Source organism: Carcharhinus amblyrhynchos, chromosome 14 (genome assembly GCF_965287045.1).
Source record: "Carcharhinus amblyrhynchos chromosome 14, sCarAmb.v2.hapA, whole genome shotgun sequence".
In the NCBI taxonomy this organism is placed as follows: Eukaryota; Metazoa; Chordata; class Chondrichthyes; order Carcharhiniformes; family Carcharhinidae; genus Carcharhinus; species Carcharhinus amblyrhynchos.
In genome coordinates, this window is record NC_137337.1 from 24,214,719 (window position 1) to 24,236,311 (window position 21,593).

The following is a 21,593-nucleotide window of genomic DNA, read 5'->3' on the forward strand; positions in this document are numbered from 1 at the left end:
TTTTAATATTCCAGAAATTATAACTTAAATATGACATAATAAATACTTAGAACAGCTAATCATCCTTCAAGATCAAATGCAAAATGAGTACATAACGCTTCAACGGCACAAAGAAGTGAGACTATCTTGAGCAGCAGAATGCAGGAACTGCAGAAAAAAGTTGAGAACACAGCAGAGTTACAAGATGATTCAAGACGATGCAACTGAGCTTCAAAAGGAAAAGAGAAACCAGTTGAAGGACCTTCACACCCTACAAGGATCCTTCAGATCAAAGTTTGTTTCTTGGGAAGTATGAAGAGAAGCTAAATGAATTTAATGTCCCTCTGAACAAGCTGAAGAATCTGTTGGCTAAGAAGAATCAGCAATGTTCAATAGTCCAGGAGGTACAAAAAGACTGCAGATGCTTGGACATTTGGAAGGACACTTGGAAGGTCATTACGTTTCCAAAAACATACATGAAGAAATGAAAAAAAGCAAGTTTGTTGATGCTATACATGAAAAGGATGAGTGCTTGGTAAAGTGGTAAGGAAGTATGCAGAGGTCCATCAGCAAAGTGAAAAACAACAGGAGCAACAAAAAGTAGAAAACTTGCAGCTTCAACAGTCAAGAAAATAGCTCTTTATCACTTTTGCAGCATACCCAATTGAAAGAGAATTGTTAGACCTGAAGAACTAGTCAAATGGAATAGAGGATTGAAAAGAAAAGTCATAGACAGTGGCATAGTGGTTAGCACTGCTGTTGTACAGCACCAGGGACCCAGGTTCGATTCCCGGCTCAGGTCACTGTCTGTACGGACTCAGTATGTTCTCCCCGTGGTCTACATGGGTTTCCTTCGGGTGCTCCGGTTTCCTCCCACAGTCCAAAAGACGTGCTGGTTAGGTGCATTGGCCATGCTAAATTCTCCCTCAGTGTACCCAAACAGGTGCTGGAATGTGGTGACTGCAGATTTTCACAATAACTTCATTGCGGTGTTAATGTAGGTATACTTGTGACATTAATAAATAAACTTTAGAACTTTCCAAGCTGCAAGCAGATAATGAAGCCATGATTACAGAATTGAAACCAGTTAAAACTTGATCAAAGACAAACATGCCCAACAGAGGAACAAAAATTGAGGACAAGGACAAAGCTCTGCTGCTGATGGAAAAAGAAAAAACACAAATCCAATGTTGAAGATCAATGAAATAGAAGAAAAAGCACTGGGTGCCTCAGATTTACTAAGAGCCATTAAATTGTCAAAAAATGACATAGGTTCTTGACTTTCATTTCAACTATGTCAAGAAAAAATTGAATGGTTGCAAGAAAAGATAGAAGTTGTCACAAAGAAGCATCTCAGAAATAATTAGTAGATGTAAATTTACACAGTATGAACCTGAAGGTTAGCACATAGGAATTAGTTTCTGCCAAGGAAAAGCTACTCAGTGCAGAGAACCAGCTTTCAAGTACGGAAGATAATGAAAAGTTAGAACTTGATGAACTTCTAGTATCATAAGTTTTGATTAAGTATTGCAAAAAAATGCCTGGAACAAGGAAAAGGTTGCTGTTGGCTGAACATAAAATTAACAATCAAAACTGAAGAAATGTTGAACCATCTTGAAATTCTTAAATATCGATGTAAGCTGAAGACCATGAATGATACAATGCTCAGCATGGAAGTGTAAAGCCAAATTTGAGGATCAAACAATTGAATTGAAAGAGTCTAAGGAGTAGTCAATGAACATGGAAGAAAAGCTCCAAAAGAAACAATGCCCAGGTAAAGTTGTTAAGCTTGTATCAGGGTTCCACAAATAGCTTTGGGGAGTTCAGTTGTCTTTGTTTCAGAGTAGTGGCTAAGCTGAATGAAAAGATTAATCAACTTGGAAAAGGACTGGAAAATAAGAGGGTGAACAAACATTTGGTGAAAATTGTGAAACAAGTGGAATGAATGTTACATTTTTTAAAAAAACATCAGTTTCCAGAAAGAACATGGGGAACCATGGATGGATAGGATAGAGGTGGAGAGGCTCTTCCCACTCAGAAAGGACAGTAGGACTAGGGGGCATAGCCTCAAGATAAAGGGGGGGCGGTTTAGAACGGAGTTGAGGAGGAACTTCTTCACTCAAAGGGTGGTGAATCTCTGGAATTCTCTGCCCGTTGAGGTGGTGGAGGCTGCCTCGCTAAATATTTTTAAGACGCGGGTTGATGGGTTTTTGATAAGCGAGGGGATTAAGGGTTATGGGGAGAGGGCGGGAATGTGGAACTGAGACACGACAGATCAGCCATGATCTTATTGAATGGCAGGGCAGGCTCGAAGGGCTGGATGGCCTACTCCTGCTCCTATTTCTTATGTTCTTATGAACCCACACAAAAAGAAAACCTGAATCCACTCTATGAATAAATGGAGCGAACATTCCCTCCTGATGGAACAGGATAAGCTTATGTTATCCAATCAAAGTTGACCAATCATCAGCAAAGAAAAGCATAACACTAAAGAGTGCAGGAAGCAAAACAGATGTTGAAACCTGAATGTTTCAAACATGAAGTACTACAGTTTCAACTCCAAACCAACAAAGTCCACCTGAAACAACTAAGACTACTACTCCCCAAATGGGAAGAGAATCAGATCTGGAAATCAAAGACTTTTTAAGGCCGTCTGAATTTGTAAAGTCAATGATTTGGGTGGAAAATGGGTAGACATGGAAATGTTATGTTGCAAGTATGTTTGGGTAACAATTTGGGGGAGGTACAGTATAAGGATGTTTGGGTTATTAAGGGACTGGGGAAACAGTACCACCCACATTATGATGCAGAGTCTAATGATGGTAAACTGTGTGTAGACAGAAGTCAGCATGAAGATAGCAACTAAATGGGGCTTATACCTTGGAGATATGTATATAGTTGTATGTTGGCAACAGTTTATGTTCAACCAACAAGTCTCCAGACCACTTCGTGAGACACTAAACAACCTTACATATTCTTTGAATTTCAAGTGCTACATATTGTATTTAGAAAGTTTTTGTCAGCACACTTGTGTGATGTATATGTGCTGAAAATACTGCTGAAAATCCAGCAAGCTATTTCCCATACAAAGTAATCTTCCAAACCTATGTGTGAAGTGTTCTACTTTCCTCATGTATAGTACTTAAATATCATTGCAACTCTCCATAGAGAGTGGTGCGACCTTGGGGCTCTCATATTTGGGTCATTTTTCTTTAAAGTTAGATTACCTGTTACAAAATTGAGTGAATAATAACTTGACCTAACTAAAAATAAGCAAGGTGACAAAGTTCTTCTAAAATATCATTGCACGTAGTTGTTTATTTTCAGTCAGTTAAAGGTAGTTTTTACTTGGTTAGGTACCAGTAGGTGCTGCACATCTGAATACAACAAGTACAGCACTCAAGTAATCTTGAAATTCAAGATTATTTTAATTTGTACAAATGATGAAGATATTGAGGTAATTTTCAACTGCCATCCTGCTCCCTTGACTCTCTCCTGGAAGATCAGTGAGCTGAAAATGAGATGGACGGCACACCTCAGACACTGTTTGAACTTCCAAGACCAGTTTGATGCAATTTTCAGGGCCTGTGCATGCTCTGTACCAGGTACTGAATGTCCTAATCAGCAGTTCATGACTCTGTTCTTTTACATTTGTGGCACTTTATCTCCAAATAAATGCTGCAGCCTGCCAACAGTTTGTAGTCAATCTAGAAAGAACAAAGAGAATTACAGCACAGGAACAGGCCCTTTGGCCCTCCAAACCCTGTCCAATGTTGACTATCCTCCATGTCCCCGCCACCCTGCCAATAGAAGTCTCCACTCCCACACCCTGTGAGCTGCAGCAGATTGCTGTTTCTTTGGTGTCCACAGCTTAGGAACATACACAGATTCACTGCACAGAAGGAGGCCATTTAGTTCTTTGTATCCACACTGGCCATAAATATGCGATCCAGTTTAATACCTCCTTCCTGTTTTGATCCATAGCTGTGTCGGTTGCAATACATTAAATGCATATCCAATTTTTTTTTTAATGGAATGAGAGCTTCTGGCTCTCCCACCTTTTCATGCAGCATGTTCCAGACCTTGATCACTTGTTGAGTGGAAAAAAGCTCTTCTCTAATTTAAAGTAATTGCTAGAAAAACTAATGCTCCCAGGCTGTTGACGGTCTCTGATAATTGAGGGCCTTTGTCATTTCATTCACCTCAACTAAATTTCTCCCCTTTTCAAAAGAAAACGGTCAATCTTTTTCATAGTTAAGATTCTCCAATCCTGGCACCATTTTCATAAATCTCCACTATATCTTCTAAAGTATAATCATATCCTTCCTGAAATGTGGAGACCTGAACTGTGTGGAATGGTCCAGATGTGGCCTAACTACTGTTTTATATAGTTTTCACATAACCTCTTTGCTCTTATACTCTAACATTGGTCAGTTAAAGAAAGTATCCTGTATGCCTTTTAGATCATCACATCTGTCTGTCCTACTACCTTCAGGACATGAACTCCAAGATCTCGCTGTTCTTCTGCAGGCCTCAGAATCCTATCATTTATTGTATACACCCTTGCCTTGTTTGCTTCTTCAAATGCCCTCGTACTTCTCCAGGTTATATACCATTTGCCACTTTACTGCCACCTGATCAGTCATTAGTATCTTTCTGTAGCTTTCTTCCTTGTTATCAATCATACAGCCAATTTCCTTAACAACTGCAAACGTCTTAATCATGCCCCTGAACTTCAGTGTTAATCATTAGTAATATGAAAGGCGAGGGGTCCTGTATTGAGCCTTGCAGAACCTCACTGCAAACAGTCTTCCAGCCACAAAAAAAATTACAATCATTTACTACATGCCACTGAGCCAATTTTTGATCCAACTTGGCACTTTTCTCTTGGATCCCATGACTTTTAAATGTTTTTGGTCACTCTACCATGCAAGATTTTGCCAAAAGCCTTAGTAAAATACAGTATTACAGTTCACTTGGGGAGTCTGAGTTGCTGTGGCAACTTGGCACTTTATATGTGCGTGTTGTAGTTTGGAACGATGGACAGTGATGGCAGAGGAACCAACTGTCTTTTGATCACGTGGCTGACCAGGAATCTCTCCCTGCTCTTACCAACTGCCATTCGTTTATTTTGGAAGAATTTGTAGGTTGATACTGAAATTGCGTGGTGCCCCTTTTTTGACCATCAAGTCCTGAGGTGAACCTCAAATTCAGAGTTTCTGGCTCAGAGGCAGAGTTGCATCACAAGACCTCATAAAATCCATGTAGACTGTGGTGATATGTGCCTGCGTGTATTTGTAATGTAAAGATGCTCGGCAATGCGGAGATTAAAGTGGAATTGGAGAATGGCACAGTCCGTAGCATAGTACACACAATCACATGACGATTGTCTCTCTGAGAACAATCTAGTTCTAAATGACAATGTATCATTTCTTACTTACGTTTTCTAAAACTATCTCATCAAAAGAATCCAAAATTAAAGAGTACAATGTCTTTGATGTTACAAATGCAACATTTCACCCACAACTACCTTTTGTTACCTTCTTGTAATGAGTTGATCCTACAGTGATTCTCTTAATTTACTTTATCAAGACCCATCATTATTTTGAACAACTCTGTCAAATCCCCCCTTAACTTGCTTGCTTTAACAACAGCAACCCCAGTTTCCCTAGTCTCTCCACATTGGTGAAGTATTTTGTTCCTGGAACCATTCTAGTAATTCTCCCTGGACCCTCCAACTTGATGTAAAAGTAAAAGAAATGTAAAGTTTATTTATTAGTGTCACGAGTAGGCTTATATTAACACTGCAATGAAGTCACTGTGAAAATACCCTGGTTGCCACGCTACAGCGCCTGTCTGGGGACACTGAGGGAGAATTTAGGCCAGTGCACCTAACTGGCACATCTTTCAGACTGTGGGAGAAAACCTGAGCACCCAGAGGAAACCAATCAGACACAGGGAGAACGTGCAGTCTCTGCACAGACAGTGACCCAAGCTGGGAATCAAACCCAGATCTCTGGCACTGTGAGGCAGCAGTACTAACCAATGTGCCACTGTGCCGTCCCTATGTTCTTCCTAAGGTCCGGTGCCTAGATTTAGCCATAACACCCTAGTTGGGGCCTATTCAGTGTTTTAGAGAGATTTTGCGTTTAATTTCATGGCTTGCAAATAGAGACATAGAATGAAAAAGCAAAGAATCTGCCTGTCTTTTTAACAGCCTTCTCAACCTTGTCCTGCCATCTTTGAAGACTTGTATGTGTATATAACCACCACCCGCACCTGCCCGCCACACTATTTCTGTGTTCCTCCATTCCTTTTAAATTTGTGTCACGTTTTCTCATTTATTTTGCCTCGTTCCATTTCCCTACCAAAGTCATTCATTTTCATCTGCCACATGTGTGCCTGTATCAAGAGTCTGTGCCCTTCAACGCCTCTCCTCCATTTCGTATCGACATTTGGCCATGCTAAATTCTCCCTCAGTGTATCTGAACAGGAGATTTTCACAGTAACTTCACGTAAGCCTACTTGTGACACTAACAAATAAACTTTAAAAAGTTTCAAACTATGACCTGTCTACCCAATTACAGGTTATTAATATTTCTCAAAAATGACATGGAAAAGAAGGGGATGACCGGAAGGGATGGCTAGACTTCCTAAAATGTATTTTTTTTGTAAGCGAGAAATCACTTTGCCAGGAAAAAGGAATCTGTTAGATCTGTGCACTAATCACTGCTGTATTTAAAGGGAGAAATTCATTTGAAAATGTTGCCATTGGGTACATCGGCACTTTTGGAGGTACTAATTATGGAACCAATCATTAAAAAATTGAATGGGTACAAGAACAGCATTGAACTGAATGTAAACTTCCCAATTAATACTACATGCAGCAACTGTCACAGCTAGCATTTGCAATGCTAAAAACATTCAAGGTTCCTCATTAAACCTAGGTTTTAAGTATTCCATAATGTCATATACTTAAGATAAAATTAGCTTAGAGCCAATCATTTAGTTGTAAAATCTTGTGTATGTGATGCATTGTATTGATACAGGATCACCTTCATAAATAGCATGGAAAATTATTTTTCTGCCATCTAGAAGTCTACAGACTTTGGGCGAGATTTTCCAGCCACTGTCGCCCCAAGACCGGAAAATCCCGCCCAAGGTCAACAGACCTTTGCATGGTCCGGTCCCCGCCTGCTACAATGCACCGGGGCTCCTAGTCGCCACACTCTGGCACCTGTTCGGGTACACTGAGGGAGAATTTAGCACGGCCAATGCACCTTACCAGCACATCTTTGGAGTGTGGGAGGAAATCGGAGCACCCAGAGGAAACCCACGCAGCCACAGGGAGAATGTGCAAACTCCACACAGACAGCAACCCAAGCCAGGGACAGCAAAATTCCACCCTTTCAGTTGTGACTTAAACACTGAAATATGCATGTCTTGAGCGGGCAGCATGGTGGCATATTGATCAGCATTGCTGCCTCACAGCGCCAGGGACCCAGGTTCAATTCCTGGCTTGGCTTGCTGCCTGTGTGGAGTTTGTACATTCTCCCTGTGGCTGCGTGGATTTCCTCTGGGTGCTCCAATTTCCTCCCACACTCCAAAGATGTGCTGGTTAGGTGCATTGGCCGTGCTAAATTCTCCCTCAGTGTACCCGAACTGGTGCCACAGTGTGGCAACTAGGAGATTTTCACAGTAACTTCATTGCACTGTTGATGTAAGCACTCTTATGAGACTGTTAAATAAACTTTAAACACACAAATGAGGGACAGAAATGACAACTGAAAAATATTGGTAGGTGAAGTAAAGATATTTTAGTGTGTTGGTTGATTTTGAGGCACAAAGCCAACTTGGGATGCATGCTTGTCTATTTTCACTAAGCTGCTAAATTAAGGTCATCTCATCAAAAGAAGCCAAAATTGAAGGGTCAATGTTTCTAGTGTTACAAATGCAGTACTTCCCCAGAACAGCCTTTTGTTACCTCCTTGCTACAGGTCGATCCTAGCATGATTATTTCGAAATGTTGGACTGTTGTTTTGATGTCAAGTGCAGAACATAATTGTGTTTGGGGTTGACCTAATTTTAGCAAATAATTATGCTGTGCCTGACAGTACAGTAATTGAATGAGTTTTTATGCATTCTACTTGGTGCCATAGGTGATGATGTTGTTTTGTTTTCCTTTTAATTCATCCTCTCTGTTAGCAACCTATTTCTTGAGGCTGGGTTTAAATTCATGAACCTGTCTTATTATATCATAAGATTTGCGGGACAACATGCTGTGCCATCTGCTCCAGTTGTTTTTCATTAGAACACTCAACATATTATAGCAATTTTGTTATTAGCACCTATTTTGTTTAAGGTATGTGAATGGTTTACCCATACAGAATGCACAACAAAGGACTAGCTGCCATAAGAACTGAAAATTTTGGAAATACTAGGGTCTAGGCTCTGATGAAAGATGACAGAGTTGAACTTTTCACTTTGTCTTCTCTCCTACGTATTCTACCTGACTTGCTGAGTACTTCCAACACTTTCTTTTGCTTTTTTTTGCAGTATCTACTGTAATTTGTTTTTATGTAAATGTTTAGCTGCTGTCCTCAAAGGCATCACAGTGGTAAAGTGATTAGCACTGCCGCCTCACAGCGCCAGGGATCTGGGTTCGATTCCCGGCTTGGGTCACTGTCTGTGCAGAGTCTACACGTTCTCCCCTGTGTCTCCGTGAGTTTCCTCTGGGTGCTCCCCACAATCCGAAAGACGTGTTGGTTAGATGCATTGGCCATGCTAAATTCTCCCTCAGTGTACCTGAACAGACACTGGAGTGTGGCGACTAGAGGATTTTCACAGTAACTTCATTGTGGTGTTAATGCAAGCCTACTTGTGACACTAATAAATAAACTTAAAACTTGTTTCTAAGCTAAAAACCTGAATGCATTTCAATGGTTGCATCTGTCTTCACTGCTTTCTTGTAACTTGCTTGCAATAAATGTAGAAAATACCAAGAACAACAAAAGGCCTACTGTTCTCTGACATGGTACAGGAGATGGTGGTGTGCTGTGACTGCAGCATGTGGGAATCTGTGGAGTGCACAGCAATCCTGGATAACTGTATCTGCAGTACATGTCTGCAGTTTGCACAACTTCCACTCAGAGTCACTGAACCGGAGTCTGAGTTGTGCACATCACAGGCCATCAATGAGAAGGAGAGTCATCTGTGTATTTTGTTGCGAGGAGGCAGTCACACCCCTCTGGTTAGTCAGAGCTTTGGAGTTGAGCAATGATCAGGGACAGGCAGGTGTGACTGCGAGTCAAGCGTGTATGGGGAATTAACATGTAGTGATGGGGAAGCTTCAGCTGCTGACTTTGCCCAAAGGGTACAAGGTGCTTGGTGTTCCATGTGGATGAAAAGGACTGCAGGATGGATGCGCAGACTACCCATGGAACCATGGTGAAGGATGCCATTCAAATTGGAGGTGCAGAGTGGGCGGAATAGATACTGTTCTCTACAGCCATGACCAGGTCCCTACCTGGTGCTGGAGTTCATTTCCTTGAACCCGAGAGGAATTTGAGGTCTCCATGGGAACCACCAACATAGCAAAACATCATTCCCGTTTCTAACTAAGAGAGTTTTAATGGTTATGTTGCAAATTAAACTTCAGAACATCCAAGGTAATCATCTCTGGATTGTTTCATTAGCTACATGGCAATTGGCATAGGATGATGCAGATTAGAGAACTAAAGGTATAGCTCAGAGGATGGTGTGGAAAGAATGGGTTTCAATTCATAGAATTAGAATTCCTACAGTGCAGAAGGAGGCCATTCAGCCTATTGAGTCTGCACTGAGCATAATCCCATCCAGGCCCTATTCCCGTGACCCCTTATATTTACCCTGCTAATCCCCCTGACACGCGGGTTAATTTAGCATGGCCATTCAACCTAACCCACACATCTTTGGACTGCAGGAGGAAACTGGAGCACCTGGAGGAAACCCACACTGACACGGGTAGAATGTGCAACTCCAAACAGACAATGACCTGAGGCCAGGATTGAACCCAGATCCCTGGCATCAGTGCTAGCCACTGTGCCACCCCACTAATGTACTATTTCATTGGGATAGGCTCTACTTAAACTGGATTGTGACCACTGTCCTGGCCAATCGTTTAATTAGGGCTGTGGACAAAGCATTAAATTAATGGGGTGATGTTTGGTTGAAGGGAGATTTAGAAATCCAGAAGAATGTTCAAGACAACAAAACTAAAGACAACTGGCTAAAGTGAACAGAGTAGGACAGAAGTGGACAGACTTTAAGTTAAATTGTGCATCAGTGAATTGCAGGAAATAGAAGTAAAAAAAAAATTAAATGTTCCTTATCTGAATGCATGAAGCATTTGTAACAACATAGATGAACTAGTGGCACAAAGAGAGGTCAATGGTTAAATGTAATTGCCATTACAGAGACATGTGGTTGCAAGATAATCAAGGTTGGGATATAAGTATTCCAGGGTACACAATATTTTGGAAAGACAGGCAATGCCAAAGGAAGCGAGGTAGCCTTAATAGTAAAGGGTGACAAAAGGGCTTTAGTGAGAAATGATCTGGCTTCAGAAGATCATGATGTAGAATCATAATGGATGGAAACTAGGAATGTCTAATGTCAGAAAAAGCTGCTGGGAGTAGATTATAAGTTGTCTCATGATGGCTTTACTATTGGACAGATCATTAAACAAGAAATTATTGGAGTTTCTAATAAAAATTGTCATTTGTGGGAAAATTTAATGTTCATATAGACTGGGATAATCAAATTGGCAAGAGGGGTCTAGAAGATGAATTTGTAGAATAATTTTGTCATTGTCGTTGGAGCAATAGATTGTGGAACCACCTAGTGATAAAGCTATCTTAGACCTAGCTCCGTGTAATGATGTAAGGTTAATTAGCAATGTAATTTTAGAAAATCTATTGGAAAATAGTGATCATAATACCATTGAATTCCATGTTAAATTTGAAGGTGCCGTACTGTAATAAATAAGAATCTTAAACTTAACCAAAGCCAAATACACAGGTATGAGGGGAGAACTGACTAAGATTAATGGTTAAATAGATTGAATGGTACAGTGTTAAATGAGCTGTGGGAACAGCAGAAGCATTGAACAATAAATTGGGGGATTATCCCAGCCCACTGCGCTGCTCAAGGAGACATCAGCGCAGGTCATTTTGTGGGCTTCCCCCAGGGCTACAAGGCTCCGCGAATCTCTGTGGCTAAGATTTCCAGAGTAATCAGCTGTAAAATATGAAATCTTCAGGCCCACTAGCATCTCCCCCTGCCAGGAGTGGTTCACTCCAGTGGGGTTTACAACTGCTCTCCACTAATGGGGGACTGGCAATCGCCGTTGCTGGAGGGAACAGAGGGCATGGAGGTCCCCGTGGGAGGTCAGAGGTAAGGAGAGGAGGGGGGGCGGTGTCCTTTGGTTAGTGTCAGCCTGGCACCTTGGCATTGCCAAAGGGAAAACTGGCACTGTCCAAGGGTCACCTCGGCACTGGCCACAGGACATCGGGTAGGGCCGGGGTGGGGGTGGGGGGGGGGGGATCGTTGAGGGTGGGGGTACTCGCTGCCACTCTGCACAGGGATCGCAGGCAGAGGGACGGAGGAGCTGGCCAGCCAGGTGGGGGATGTTGGGGGTGTCAGGAGTGTTGGGTGGAGGAGGGGGGGAGTGAGATTGGGGGGGTAGTGTTGATCAGGTGGGGCTCTGGGAGTTCAGGGCTGGTCAGAGGAGGGGAAACCGAGGCTTGCCAGGGAGGTCCAGGAGGGTAGCAGTTGGGGGTGGGAGGGAGAGGGGGGCTCTGCAAGGCCAGCTATGGGGGTGTTGGGGGAGAGGCCAGCGATCGGGTGGTCAGCAATGGGCGCCAGTGCACATGCACTAATCTGTGCTCTAACAATCCAACGCATGCGCCGTGGCGCTCTCAACGCTATGCTGCCAGCCTTTCAGGTGGGAATAGGCCCCGCTCCTAGCTTTACAGAGGGAATCCCGCTAGGGCACTCTGCAGTGCTCAGTGTGTGAGAGATCCATTCTGGAAATCACGCTGAAAAAAAAAGTGAGAATTAGTCTTATTTTCCTGCAAACTGGGGACTTTTTGGGAGAATCCTGGCTGTTGTGTCTGTCTTCATAATAGAATACACAAGTTGCATAGAAAAAACTAGGAGCTAAAAAGAATGAAGGTTGGATTGGATTGATTAACAGTCCCATCAGATTGGAAGTTGGCAAACGTAACACCACTTTTCAGGAAAGGAGGAAAAGAGGAAATTACAGGCAGTTAAACTAATATCAATCATTGGGGAAAATGCTAGAATCCGTTATTAAAGCAGTTTTAACAATGCACTTAGAACAGAATAGCATGATTAGAACAAGTAAGCACTTTTACAAAAGAGAAATCCTGTTTGACAAATGTATCAGAGCTTGTTTCAGGGAGAAACTATTAGGATAGGTAAAGAGGAACCAGTACACATAATATACCTGGATTTCCAAAAGGCATTCGATTAAGTACCACATGAAAAGGTTAATAGGCAAGTTGAATGCTCATGGAGTTGGGTGTAAAAGGTTAGCACGAATACAGAATTGGTTACCAGACAGTAAACAAAGCGGGCATAAATGGGCCATTTTCAAGTTTGCAGGTTGTGACTCGGGGGTGGGGGGAGGGTGGTGCGGTGGGTGGGGGGGGGGTGGTGATTCCCCCATCCCACTGCGCTACTTTTGCAGTTCAGCAGACTTGGAGACTTGAGCCGAGGCCATTTCATGGAGTCCCGCTGGGGACCATGGCCTCCATGATTCTCCAGCAAATGGATTTCCAGCGCCCATCAGCTCCACGCCAAAAATCAGCGTGGAGCCTGAATAATTCATGCAAATTCTAATTTACATACTATTTAAATTCTATTAGCGGGCCCCAAGATTGAAATCTCCAGGCCTACTAGCACTCTTTCCATCACCACCACCAACCCAGTCCTACCCCAACACCCCCATCCCCATGTATAGTTCATTCCAGCAGGGTTTAGTATTGCTCCCCACTTGCAGGGAGCTGGTGGCTGGTCCCGCTAGAGTGAAGGGGGGCCATCTAGGCCACCTAAAGGATTGGGCGCCGGGGGAGGTTTAGAACATAGAACATAGAACATAGAACATTACAGCGCAGAACAGGCCCTTCGGCCCACGATGTTGCGCCGACCAGTTACAAAAACAATGACCCACTAGCCTATACCAATCCCTTTTCGTCCATAAACCTATCCAGAGATCTCTTAAACGCCCCCAAACTAGACGCATTTACAACTGCAGCAGGCAGGGCATTCCAATCCTTCACCACCCGCTGGGTAAAGAACCTACCCCTGACATCCGTCCTGTAGCTACCCCCCCTTAATTTAAAGCCATGCCCCCTCGTGCTAGCTTTCTCCATCCGAGGAAAAAGGCTATCACTATCCACCCTATCTAAACCTCTAATCATCTTATATGTTTCAATAAGATCCCCTCTTAGCCGCCTTCTTTCCAACGAAAACAACCCTAAATCCCTCAGTCTCTCCTCATAGGACCTCCCCACCATACCAGGCACCATCCTAGTAAACCTCCTCTGCACCCTCTCCAACGCCTCCACATCCTTCTTGTAATGCGGGGACCAGAACTGCACACAGTACTCCAAGTGCGGCCGCACTAGAGTAGTGTACAGTTGCAACATTACACTGCGACTCCTAAATTCAATCCCCCTACCAATAAACGCCAAGACACCGTACGCCTTCTTAACAACCTTATCTACTTGATTCCCAACTTTCAGGGATCTATGTACATACACACCTAGATCCCTCTGTTCATCCACACTATTCAAAGTCCTCCCGTTAGCCCTATACTCGACACATCTGTTGCTCCTACCAAAGTGAATTACCTCACACTTCTCCGCATTAAATTCCATCCGCCACCTCTCGGCCCAGCTCTGCAACCTATCTAAGTCTCCCTGCAGACTATGACACCCTTCCTCACAATCTACCACACCTCCAATTTTGGTGTCATCAGCAAATTTACTAATCCACCCAACTATACCCTCATCCAGATCATTAATAAAAATTACAAACAACAGTGGCCCCAAAACAGATCCCTGAGGCACACCACTCGTAACTGTACTCCATGATGAATATTTACCATCCACCACCACCCTCTGTCTCCTATCTGATAGCCAATTCCTGATCCAACTTCCTAGATTACCCACAATCCCATACATCTGCATTTTCTGCAGAAGCCTACCATGGTGAACCTTATCGAACGCCTTACTAAAATCCATGTATACCACGTCAACTGCCTTACCCCCATCCACCTCTTTGGTCACCTTCTCAAAAAACTCAATAAGGTTAGTAAGGCACGACCTACCCGCTACAAAACCATGTTGACTATTTCTAATCAATTCATTACACTCCAAATAACTATAAATCCTATCCCTAATAATTTTTTCTAAAACCTTGCCCACAACAGAAGTGAGACTCACCGGTCTATAATTCCCGGCAAAGTCTCTGTTCCCCTTCTTAAACAATGGGACAACATTCGCTATCCTCCAATCCTCCGGGACTACACCAGAGACCAATGACGACCTGAAGATCTGAGCCAGAGGCTCTGCAATCACCTCTCTAGCCTCCCAGAGAATCCTAGGGTAGATCCCATCCGGACCAGGGGACTTATCTATTTTCAGCCCCTCAAGAATTTCCAGCACATCCTCTTTATCAACCGTAATACTGTCTATTTTACACCCCTGCAACCCAATGTCCTCCTCAGCTATATTCATGTCCCCCTGCGTGAACACCGAAGAGAAATATTGGTTCAATACTTCTCCAATCTCCTCCGGTTCCACACACAACTTCCCCCTGCTGTCTGTAACTGGCCCTAATCTTGCCCTGACCAACCTTCTGTTCTTGACATACCTATAGAACGCCTTAGGATTCTCCTTAATCCTATCAGCCAAAGTCTTCTCATGTCCTCTTTTAGCCCTTCTCAACTCCTGGCAGTGCAAGAGTTTACCTCCTGGCAGTGCAAGCCTTGGCCTCTGGCTCTGCCCCAGGGGCAAAGTGCCAATGCCTAGGAGACACCTTGGCACTGCCGACTGAGTATTGGGCAGTGGTAAGGAGGTAGGACCTGATGGGGTGAGGCTTCTGGGGGCGATTGGTAGGAGTGGGGGGTCTCACTGCCACTCGCATCTGAGCTCTGCTGGTGGTTGTGGTGGGTGAGGGCTGGTGGGAACTTGAGGCTGGCCAGGCATGTTCAGGGGCCCAGTGATCGGGCCTTGGAGGGGGCGGAGGGGTCACATTGGCTGACAGTGTGGGGTTGGCCAGTGATCAGGAGGCCAGCAGTGTGAGGCCACTGTGCATGTGTCGATCTCGGTGCTGACAGAGTGCCACATAAGAACATAAGAAATAGGAGCAGGAGTAGGCCAACTAGCCCTTCGAGCCTGCCCCGCCATTCAATAAGATCATGGCTGATCTGTCGTGGCTCAGTTCCACATTCCCGCCCTCTCCCCATAACCCTTAATCCCCTCTCTTATCAAAAACCCATCAACCCGCATCTTAAAAATATTTAGCGAGGCAGCCTCCACCACTTCAACGGGCAGAGAATTCCAGAGATTCACCACCCTTTGAGTGAAGAAGTTCCTCCTCAACTCCGTTCTAAACCGCCCCCCCCCGCCTTTATCTTGAGGCTGTGCCCCCTAGTCCTACTATCCTTTCTGAGCGGGAAGAGTCTCTCCACCTCTATCCTATCCATCCCATTCATCACATGCGCCTCTCCAGCGGGAATAGGTCCACTCGCTGAATTTCAGCGTGATTCACGCTGAGGCATTCTGGAGATTCATTTTGAAAAATGGTCTGAAAAAACCAGCGGAACTTATTCCAGTCTTTATGCAAATTTTTTTGTGAGAGTCACCCCCATGGTGTGTCACAAGAATCAGTGTTGGAGCCTTAGCTATTTACAATTAATGCTTTGATGAAGCGATATATATCTAAGCTTGCTGAAAATACAAAGCAAAGAAACTGCAGCGGCGGGCGGAGGCCCTGATGGCACCTCTCCTGCTGGCCAGATTGATGGGATTCAGTGCCAGATTCTGTGCTTGGAACCTCATTAATTATGCACAGGCAAGTTTCCCTCCCTATCTCTTGACAGGACGGCAGCTCATTCATCCACCTGTTGCCGTCAACTGGTGGGCTCGAAGGACCCGGTGCCACATTTAAACACTCACATCACTCTCTCCAACTCGTGTGTCTTCACCAGACTGTGCAGGATGTCAGCAACCCAGAAGGAAAAGGCAGCAGCCTCAAGAAGTGTGTTCCTCCCTCCATTCAACCACACTCCCTCAAGCCCATCACCTGCAAGATGCTCAACCTCACTTGGACCTATACCCGTCACACCTGGTGCCTTTGTATATCCACTTCTAGTAAACAATGTGGTAGCCCTTCGACACCCTTGTTTTTTGGCTTATCACGCAGCCTTGTCAGGGTCCAGCTTCCTTTCCCTCTGCCTTCCATTGTTCATTGTCCCCGTTTACCTCTTTGACCCTCTGCCATCGTGAACGCTTGCCCTCCTCGATCCCCATTCCACCCTTTGCACATCACTCCTCCTACATTTTCCCCTCTGTGTCTGTCAGGCAACTCCACAGCTTCACCTCACACTCTAATCCCAGTTGAACTTCGGACCTTTTGTTGTGGTGACTGCAAGAGTCTCAGTCCAGTGCCTATCTGACCAGATAGACACTGATTTGTGGCACCAGTGGGAGGAGATCCCTCTACTCCTCAGCCCAAAGTGCTGTGCTGATCTGACTTGGTGACACAGGAGGGTCCATGGCTGCAGCATGGTGCTGTCAATGAAGACTAGCTCAGTATGGCGATGGAACGCAGGAGCTGGTCTGTCCTGGCAGAGTGGTGGACTGTGCATCAGGAGCAGTACAGGACTAGGGCAGAAAGGCTTTGTTGGCTGCTCCCTTGAGGTCTCTTGTGAACTGATGACAATCTTGTGGATGTCAGCCTTTAATCAGTTGGGTTTTAGACCAACATAATTCCCCTCTGGCGGGAAGCAAGATTGGAAGGCCTGACGGGATTTTGGTTCAGGAGCTGTTTTAATGAATGTTCATGAGATGGAAATGGCATTCATGCCACCAGCCAATGAGAAGAAGACCTGCCATTAACTGCCATTGGGAGAACTGTGACATAGTTTTACACTGGTGTGTTCCTGTTAGATTTTCTGCTCCTGCTTGCCACCGAGCCAGCGATGGCAATGTCATTGAAAGTCGAGGGACAACAGTTAGATTCTCCCTTGTTAAGATGGTCCTTGCCTGTCACTTATGCTTGTTACTTGTCTCTTCACAGCCCAAACCTGAATATTGTCCAGGTCTTGCAGCATATGCACAACTGCTTCAGTATCTGAGGAGTTGCAAATTGTGCTGAGCACTGTGCTATTGTCCTTCTGTATCTTTGCCACTCTCAGTGCTTCTTCCAATTAGTGTTCAATACGGAGGAGTCCTGATTCATCAACTAAGGGAGTGCTCTTTCCTTGAGTCAATGTTTGTGAGTACGCCCATGGGAGTTATACTATATAGAACCTTTTTATTCTTTCATGAGATGTGAACGTCACTAACAAGACTAGCATTTGTTGCCCGACACTAATTGCCCTTGAACTGATTGGTTTGCTAGGCCATTTCAGAGCGTCCATTTACGAGTCAACCACATGGCTGTGGTTTGGAGTCACATGTAGGTCATACTCGGTGAAGTTAACAGAGTTCCTTCCCTAAAGGATGTTGTGAAGCAGGTGAGGTTTTACAACGATTAATAATGGTTTCATGGTCATTTTAATTCCAAATTTTCACTGAATTCAGATCTACCAATCATGGGATTTGAAACAGGAGCATTACTCTGAATGGATGCGCTTATGGACGGAGCATATAGAATCATAGAATCCCTACAGTTCAGAAGGAGGCTATCCAGCTCATCGAGTCAGCCCCGGCCACAATCCCACCCAGGCCCTGTCCCCATAACCCCATGAATTTACCCTATTTAGTACCCCTGACACTAAGGGGCAATTTAGCATGGCCAATCCACCTAACCTGCACATCTTTGGACTGTGGGCGGAAACCGGAGCACCCAGAGGAAAGCCATGCAAGAATGTGTAAATTCTACACAGATAGTGACCCAAGCTGGGAATCGAACCCGGGTCTCTGGAGCTGTCAGGCAGCAATGCTAACCTCTGTGCCATTGTGCCGCCCTCCTCTCTGCTCTTCTCCAACGAAGGCCTCCTGTGTTGTGACAGAAAATCATGCAACTCACTGTATCGCATGTGATACCATGATAATGTCCTTCTCCATGTCAAACGAGTTCCATAATCTGCTGCAGCCATAATAGGAGCAGGTTGGCTTTAAGTAATGTGGCTAGGTTGAAAGTGTCTCTCAATTTAGGGCACTCTGCTGAGGCATATAGCTACTCAAAAGCATGGTTAATGTTCACTGCACACTGCGATCATGTTAAATTAGCAAGCAGCATGGTTGACAAACCTAACAGATTTTTTAGAATGTAATTAACAAAGTAGATAAAAGGAAATCAGCGAGTATAGTACATCTCATTTTTCAAAGGATATTTGCAAAGTTACTTCTTACACAGGTTGAGGGGTTGGGGGTTATATATTAACATGATGAAAGGATTGATTAAAGGCCAAGATCAGAGAGTAGGAATAAAGGGGTCATTTTTCATTTGGCAGGCTGTTACTAGTGGGGTGTCACAAGGATCAGTGCTGGTGCTTCAGCTGTTTACAATCTGTGTTAATGAATTAGATGAAAGGACCAAGTGCAGTGTATCCAAGTTTGATACAAAACCAGCTGGGAAAGTAAGCTCTGAGGAGGATGCAAGGCAGGATACCTTCTAACCCATAGCATCACTGGAGGTGGTGATTTTACAATGACACTCCCGGGGTTGTGTGCTTTGCCATCAGTTGTTTTCATCATGACACGCGTGACAGCATCTTGAGAAAGGGTCACCGAGCTGGTGTTACTGTGATGTCGCACAGCTGTACCAGCTGGTGTGATGCCCATTTTCCATATCCGGACCATGCAAGTTCAATCAACAGATTCACACATCACTTGCCAAGTATTAATATTCAGCTTCAAGAGGGCCCAGGACTTGTATCATTTAAAGGTCCAACAACACAACTTCTGGTCAAGTAATTTTGAAGACGCCTGCTGTTATGAAATATTTGAAAGCGCTCTCGAGTGTTTATGCAGGTGATGGGGTGAGTTCCTGCATTTTTCAGGAAGCGTACTTGCATCCTCACTTGAGAGCAAAGGATTTGGTGACCTGTCCACACAAAGGCTGCAACAGGTATGGGGGAATGCAGTGTCAGTGCCTCTGGTTCTGCAACATAAAAGGGAGTTGAAGCAGCCTGCAGAGGGGGCAAACTATGTGCTATGCCCTCTGCCAGCTTGGAACTGGACTCATTGATCTTTCTTGACGGCAACTCATTGTGATCTGACAGCCTGTCAGTGCACCCAGCATTTCTGCATGCCCATCCACCTTACTATTAAGCGATGGATCAGGCTCGAAAGACCACTTGGCCTATTGGTAACAGAGACATCAATCAAAGGTTTCCTTTCCCTCTGCAGTTACGTAAAGTTTGCTTGCTGAGACCTAAGTGGTTTAACCATTCTTGGAACTCAGTCAAGCAGGTATTCATGATGATGCCATCTATTCAGCCAGCTTTATTGCTGATATAGTTGTCAGATGGCCTCGTCATGAATGCCTGACTGAGTTCCTAGAATGGTTAATCCACTTAAATCTCAGCAAGCGCTGTTTATACAGCTGCAGAGGGGAGAGAAGGCTTTGTTAGAATGACCTATTTATTGACTGGTATTAGTTTTCTGTTTCTTTAAAGAGCTTTTTTATGCCCATTATGTCCATGGAATTATGGTGGGGTGTGAAGTGGAAGAAAACTTTTGACATTGAAACTATGAATGGCTCTGACAGCTTTCTGAGAAGGCAAGGTGGCATTTCAATGGGAATGTTTCAGTTGATAGTTTGAGGTCCCTCTGAGGCCATGAAACACATCAACTTGCAAAAGGCACCCAACTCTCTCAAAATGGTTGGAGGGGATGGATGTTGTTTCAACTGCCCACCCCTACAAGGTGGGGAGTGCTGCATGGGGGCTCAACTTGGCAAATGTTCTATTTCGGCTTTAATTATTATGTGGCTTAATCCTGCGTTGCAATCTGTGCATTCAGTTTTTGGAGTCATTGAATTTCATGATCCCCCCTCTCCATTTCCTCACGAAAGGTGAATGTGGCATGACCAGAGTGGATAGTCAGGTTCTCTTTCCTACATTAGAAAAGTCAAGTACTAGGGGACGTAAGTGCATGGGGAAAAGTTTAAAGGAGAAGTGCGAGGTACTTTTTTTTACACAGAGGGTGGTGAATATCTGGAACGCGCTGCCCAGGGAGGAGGTGGGAGCAGTTACGATAGCAGCATATAAGGGGCATCTATACAAATACATGAATACAATGGGAATGGAAGGATACAGCCTCCAAAAGTGCATATGGTTTTAGTTTCAGCAGGTCGGCACAGACTTGGAGGCCAAAGGGCCTGTTTCTGTGCTGCACAGATCTTTGTTCTTTGTTCATTGTAAGACCTCTCAGCACAGAAGGACATAGTCACAGGAGGATAATCTACATTTGGGCAATTTGCTGCAATTTCAACTCAATAGACATTAGCCACATTGCATTTTCACCTGGTTCAGAGCACTTTAAATTTGTTTTTTTTTCCAGTTGGAAGCAAGTGAGTTCCTTCTTGCAGGCCATCCTGATGGGATTATAAAAAATGTTCATGTATACCATAACTATGAACAATATTTCAAGCAAGATGCAAATGATAAAATATGTTGTAAAACAAAAACAGAAAATGCTGGAAAATCTCAGCAGGTCTGACAGCATCTGAGGAGAAGGAATAGAACCAATGTTTTGAGTCAGGATGACCGTTCATCATATGCTATCCTATTGAAAAAGGTACAACAACATAAGCCAGACATTTGAGGGGGGGAGAGGGGGATTCTCCTGGCCTGCTGCACAGTTCTGGCACCGGATTTCCACCCCACCCCCCAGAGATTGCAATGGGCCAGCGGACAGGGGGTGGAGGAGGGGGTGGGTGGAGGCTGGCCTGGACACATCTGGGGTGAGGCCATAGGGTGATCGGAAGGCCCAGGTCATGTGCTGGCCAGCGATCAGGAGGCCGTGTGGGGCTACTGCGCATGCGCCAATCTTGGCACCAACAGATTGGTGCACGCACAGTGGGGCACTGGGTGTTATGCTGCCGGCCTCTCCAGTGGGAATAGGCCCCGTCCACTGATTTTTAGTGTGATTCACACTAGGGCACTCTGCAGTGCGCAGAGTGTAGGAGATTCATTTTGAAATTCCCACTGAAACAAACAGTGGGATTTACTCCAGTTTTAACACGAATTCGATATTTGGAATTCTTTGGGACAATCCCACCCTTGGTATTGAAGCAAACATCCTGACATTTTATGAAGTTATAAGCTCAATTTTCAGTGTTTTGCTAAATCTATTGAAAACTAAATGTAA

General features: G+C 44.3%; 1 protein-coding gene across 1 annotated transcript in view; it reads left to right on the forward strand.

Annotated features, from left to right (window-relative positions):
• Positions 1-21,593, forward strand: part of rtn1a (reticulon 1a) — a 173,023-nt gene that overhangs the window by 36,977 nt on the left and 114,453 nt on the right. The window lies entirely within an intron of this gene.